Raw genomic sequence first — 6,338 nt, 5'->3', positions numbered from 1 at the left:
CAGAAAGAGAAAAACAAATATCATATATTGACGCATATATGTGGAATCTGAAAAAATTGGTATAGACGATCTCATTTACAAAGGGGAAATAGAGACACAGACGTAGAGAACAAACGTATGCATACCAAGGGGGAAAGGGGTGGGTGGGATGAATTGGGAGTTGGGATGGATGTGTATATACTATCGATGTTATGTATAAAATAGATAACTAATGAGAACCTGCTGTATAGCACAGGGAGCTCTACTCAGTGCTCTGTGGTGACCTAAATGAGAAGGAAATCCAAAAAAGAGGGGCTATATGTATACGTATAGCTGACTCACTTTGCTGTACAGTATAAACTAACACAATATTGTAAAGCAACTATACTCCAATTAAAAAATAATAATAATAAATATATCTCCTATCTCCTAGTGGACAGAGTGAGTCCATATTTCTGTGTTTATCTCTATGTGTATCTATATAGCTATGGATAATTTTAGATTAGATTAGTAGATTAAAAACCACGAACTCCATCAGATATGAATCGGTGAATGCAGGTGAGGGACATGTGGATGTCGTGCCATTCTCACAGCTTTTTTTAGGGTTTGAAAGTTTTCCATGTACAAAGTTGGTAAGATAGATGTGACCCTACAGACATCTCAAAATTAAAGGTTTAGTTAAAACAAAAAAAAAACAAGTTGAGGGAAAATAAGGGGAAGACTGCAGAAGCCGTCGCCTTCCTGGAGCCCCCCGAGGGCCAGGGCCGGGGGCGGTAGCAGCCAAGGCTCAGCCCAGGGCCCATCCTCGCCTCTCCCCCAGCACCCCCTGCTCTGTCAGCCCAGACCCCAGGACGACAGGATGTTAGAAGGCGCTTCTTTCCGGCTCTGTTTCAGCTGAGGTTTCAAAGCCTCAGAATGGTGCAGTGGGGGCGGGGGGGGGGAATCCACCCCGCCCCAAATCTGAGGTGCCTGGAGGCAAGAGGGGGGAGGGCTCCCCTTCTGAAGCTGAGTGTGTGTCCTCTGGGGCCTGAGGGCCTGGGGACTGGCTCATTTTCTGTTTTTCAAAGTACTTATTCTGTGCCGAGTCAGGTACAAGAAGGTGAGTAGCTCTCCCTAGGGGCTGCGGCTCGCAGGCGGCAGAGCTGAGCTGGCCTGCGCCAGAATCCCTGTGCAACGTGGCCCAGAGCCGCTGCAGGGGGTCAGGAGAGCCGCGGGGCCGGGGTGGGCCGTGAGCAGCAAATCTCGGTAGGAGGGCACGTGCGCCCAGCTCCCCAAGACCACCCAGGACCCCGCAAGTGGGGCTTGACTGGGAGGACCCCTGATGGGTTTGGCACCCCAACTGAGGGTGGATGCTGGGGCCTAGAATGAGGGGGTGGCAGAGCTGGCAGCTGGGAGAGCATGGAGCCCCATCACGGGCTGCAGCTGGGTCTCCATGGGAGGCCCCTCAAAAGCCGCCCCCAGGAGGAGAAATCACTGTTAGCCACTGGCCACGCCAGTCCATGGTGGGACCGGCCACATAAGACTATCTCAGTCCTTAGGCCCTAACCCCCTCTGACAGGCTGATTACGGCCCAAAGACCTGCAGGGCCGGACCCCTGGGCCTGTGAGCGTTCCCGCGGATGACAAAGGCACTTCGCAGACGCGATTATGTTGAGGATCTCGAGGTGGGGAGTGGGCCCGGGTTACCCAGGTGGGCCCCAAATGTGATCTCAAGTGCCCCGTGAGAGGCAGGCAGAAGCAGCAGGTTCCGTGGCCGAAGCAGGATGCCCGGCTGCTGGCTGGGAGACGCAGGACGGGCCGGGAGCCGAGGGCTGCAGGAGTGCAGCTCAGGAGGCTGAAAAGGCAGGGAAGGGTCTCTGCCCCGGGGCTCCAGGAGGAGCCAGCCCTGCCCACGCCTTCTCCCGGGCCCAGTGGTGCGGAGCCGGGGCTTCTGGCCTCCAGAAAGGTAGAGAATAATCTTGTGTTGCGAAGCCACTGAAGCTTGTGGTGACCCATCACAGCAGCTGCAGCAAACACGCCCCCTCCCCTCGCGCTAGTCCGGGGTGAGTCAGAAATGGAAGCTTGAGACCAGGCCACGAGGACAGAGGGCAGGAACTGGCCGCCCCCTCCCATTCCAGGCCCAGAGCCGGGGTGGCGGCTCGGGGGACCGCAGTCCAGTGAAGTTGGGGCTCAGTAGTTACGAGACTGGACCAGACCCTCGGATGCTCCAGGGAGGCTTGGTGGGAGCTTTTGTTATCAGACACTGACTGAAACACCCGAGGGGCCTCCCTGGGCTCCATCCTGCGGGGGTGGGGGGGATGGTTTACCAGGAGAATGGAGAGAAGACCTGTTCATTCGATAACTGCTCCTGAGCGGTCCAGTGGTTACGACTGTGAGCTTCCACTGCCTGGGGCGTGGGCTGGATCCCTGATGGGGGAAGTTCCACATACGGTGGTGCGCCCAAAAAAAAAAAAAAAAACATGGATCATGACCCCAGTTTTTTTTCTTCGTTTCTGTGCGAGGGCTTTCTCTAGTTGTGGCAAGCGGGGGCCACTCTTCATCGCGGTGCGCGGGCCTCTCACTATCGCGGCCTCTCTTGTTGCGGAGCACAGGCTCCAGACGTGCAGGCTCAGTAGTTGTGGCTCACGGGCCTAGTTGCTCCGCGGCATGTGGGATCTTCCCAGACCAGGGCTCGAACCCGTGTCCCCTGCATTGGCAGGCAGATTCTCAACCACTGCGCCACCACGGAAGCCCCATGACCCCCACTCTTAATAGTCACATTTGTCTATTCATTCATCCTGTAGAAGTGAGTGCAGCTTCTTGGGTAGGGAGAACTCTATAACATACTCATGAAATATACAGTCCCACTTGTGATGAAGTTCTACTGCTTATTTTCTTTGTACTTTCTAAATTGCTTGGATTTCTTTCTGTTGAGCATGTATTACTTTTATAAAAACAAGTCATTATTTAAAGTAAAGAAAAAATTTTAGTGAACTAATGTGACATTTCTTGCACCCCTGAGTTTGTGGGCAAATATTCATATATTTATAATTGTGTATGTGTGTTTGCAGTTTAAAAAATTAAAAAGACCGCAAAGCTTTATACCAATATCCTTATGCTTACTGATGAGAAATAGGATTATAGGTAGCTTTCTTTAAGTGTAGTTTCTCTTTTTTTCTTTTTCTCTCTTTTCTTTTTTCTGCATTGTTTAATCACGTCGTTCCTCTGCTCCCACGCTCTCCTGTAACACACACCAGTTAAATAAAAATTCCTTAAATTCTTCCAGCTCATTAAATGGCCTCCCCCAGCTCTTGCGGGAGGTCCACAGTTCCGATTTGAGATGAAGTTGCGGGGAAAACGGGTTCAGAAACTATATGTTATATTCACGGTATTTAACCTTTACAGGAACCCGTTTTACCGGGGGAGGGATTAAGGAGCAGCCTGGGTAGCGGAGGAACCGGGGATCGAACCCGGGTCTCAGGGCGCCGCAGCCTTTCTGCCTGCATCCCTCGGTCGGCGGCCGCGTCTGCCCTCCCGCGGCGTCTCTCGGAACTGCAGGCCGCCTTCCTGTCTGAGAAGTGAGGCGGGGTCTGGGGTCCCACGGGGGCCGAGCCACCGGGGCGGGGGGTCCAGGCTGGGGCCTGGGCCAGGCCAGGGCCGGCGGCCTTTCCCTCACGTCATTCGTGCAACTCTCGGACTTGCACCCCACCTCCCTGAATTAATACTACTTAATAAAACTGAAAACGGTTCCATGAACAGATGACTTTTTTTTGAGGACGTCTTTTAAAATGTCAGTAAATGTATTGAAAGGGGGAACTTGCACATCGATACTCTTAAGTGGAAAATTAGTGTCGCTTTACACGTAATAACAAGGAAACTACGATAAAACCAAGACAATGTTATGAAATGCTGTTGGATACTGATTCTTACAAAAACCGTGCACGGCCCGCTCTTTGCTCAAATCGGATATTAACTAAGTAACAGAAAAGCGTTTTTTTCAAACACATTTTAACATTCCGACCCAGGAGATACATAAAAATGAAACAACAATTTCACGAAATAATACCCTTATTTTTCGGATATTTTCTATTCTATTTTATTCAATCTACTTTATTTTTTCCCTCTTTTTTTAAACTTGAAGTAGGGACTTCCCTGGCGGTCCAGTGGTTAAGACTTCATCTTCCAGTGCAAGGGGTGCGGGTTTGATCCCTGGTCCTGGAGCTAGGATCCCACATGCCTTGCAGCCAAAAAACCAGAACACAGAACAGAAGCAATATTGTAGCAAATTCAATAAAGACTTTAAAAATGGTCCACATCAAAAAAAATCTAAAAACAAACAAAAAATGAAATATAGTTAATTTACAATGTTGTGTTAGTTTCAGGTATACTGCAAAGTGATTCAGTTTTATATATATATATATGTTCTTTTTCAGATTATTTTCCATTATAGGTTATTACAAGATACTGAGTATAGTTCCCTGTGCTATACAGAAGGTCCTTGTTGGTTATCTATTTTATATATAGTAGTGTGTATATGTTAATCCCGAACTCCTAATTTATCTCACCCCACTTTATTTTATTTTTAAAAAGTGTTCAAAGGCAGGTAGATGCACATGTGTAAAAAATGTTGGTGGAGATTGAAGCTGAGTGATGGTACAGGGGGCTCATACTTTCTATTTTTGTGCATGTTCAGAAACTGCAAATTAAAAGAATATTTTAACACTGACAGGTTTGGATTTGGTACATTGATTTTACAACTCGCTAAGGGGTCACAACCCATAACTGGAAAAATTTGAATTGCCCTCACACTGTGCAGAGAATTCACCTGGACGTAATCGACAGACGGAAAGAAGGAAATGCTTTCCCACTGCAGTTGACTATCCCCACGATGGCCACCACCAATGTCTCTCCTCCCTGTAGACACCCGTCATTCCCACATCAAGAGGTGAAGCCTATTTCCCCACCCCTTGAATCGGGGCTGGCCCAGACCAGTAGAACGCACCAGAAGTAATGTTCTGGGACTTCTGAGTCCAGACATCCAGAGAACCAGAACCTTCTGATTCCTATTGCTTGGAATGAGCTGCCATGTTTTGAGGAAGCGCAGTAATGGGAAAGGAGAGCCGAGTCTCCAGCTAACAGCCCCGCTAGCGCCAAGCCAGCCACGAATTTCCTGTACAAGCCCTTGGCTTCCCACCTCAAAAGGTTGCCAGCTAAAACCCAGGACACCAGATAAATTTGATTTTCAGATAAACAATGAGTCCTTTTTCAGTATGTCTCAAATATTGCACCGGAAATACTTATACTAAAAACCATTCATTGTTAATCTGTAGTTCAGATTTAACTGGGAAGCTTGTATTTTTATTTGCTGCAGTCAGCAACCCTACACCTCGAGCACCTGAGGGCTTTCTCTGGCTGCCAGAGAACACTCAGCCAAGGTGAAGGGCAAAGCAGCAAACGTCATCCGACGAGGACAAATGCCACCTTTCCCAGCCCCTGGCGGATGACTCTGGGGTGAGCTCTACCCGTCCCCCGAGCCCCCCGTGGCTCTGAGGAGCAGCTGCCTGCAGCAGGACCTGCTCCTTTGCTCTCCTCCCACCCCCATCTCACTTCCCATCTCCCTGCAGGGACTCCCGAGGGTCACCTCCAAAGAAACTCCTTGCTCCCAAATTCTTGTCTCAGGGTCTGTTTTAGGAGACCCAAACTGAGACAGTAGAGCTCAGCCAGGGTTAACTATCATAATAGCTATAATTATTCACTCACAGTTTCTCTCACAGCGGAGGGAAGCAAACTGAATGTAACAATCACAGCTAACATTTATTGAGCACTTACTGCATACATGCTCAAGATGTATTTTCTCACCTGCCTCTGAGGTGTCACTAAGTTGATTTTACAGATGGAGAAACTGAGGCTTGCAGAACCTCAGTCCCCTGCGGCTTTTCACTGCTGTTCCTTATGCCTTGAACACCTCGTCCTCGTAATCACCACTTCCCAGTCTCAGGTCCCAGTGCGGCTCCTGCCCCAGGCTCGGTGGCCTCCCAGGAGGCCCTCATTTGATCACCTGCACTGCTTCCATCTCAGAGGGCAGGGTTGTGGGGAGGTGAGTAGGAGAGGGGAAGGGTATCACCTTAGATAAGGTGGTGAGGGAAGGCCTCACTGAAGAGGTGACACTTGAGCAGAAACCTGAAGGAGGCGAGGGAGCCACAGGAAGACCTGGGGGAGGAGCATTCCAGGCAAAGGGAAGAGCAGGTGCAAAGGCCCTGAGGTGGGAGCGTGCCGGGGGTTTGAGGAGCAGCGAGGAGGCCAGTGTGGCAGGAGCTGGGTGAGGGGTGGGGGATGAAGCCAGGAGGCGACAGGCAGGGGGACGGGGGCAAATTCACCGAG

The sequence above is a fragment of the Balaenoptera ricei genome, chromosome 20, assembly GCF_028023285.1.
Source record: "Balaenoptera ricei isolate mBalRic1 chromosome 20, mBalRic1.hap2, whole genome shotgun sequence".
Taxonomy (NCBI): Eukaryota; Metazoa; Chordata; class Mammalia; order Artiodactyla; family Balaenopteridae; genus Balaenoptera; species Balaenoptera ricei.
This window is presented reverse-complemented; position numbering follows the sequence as displayed.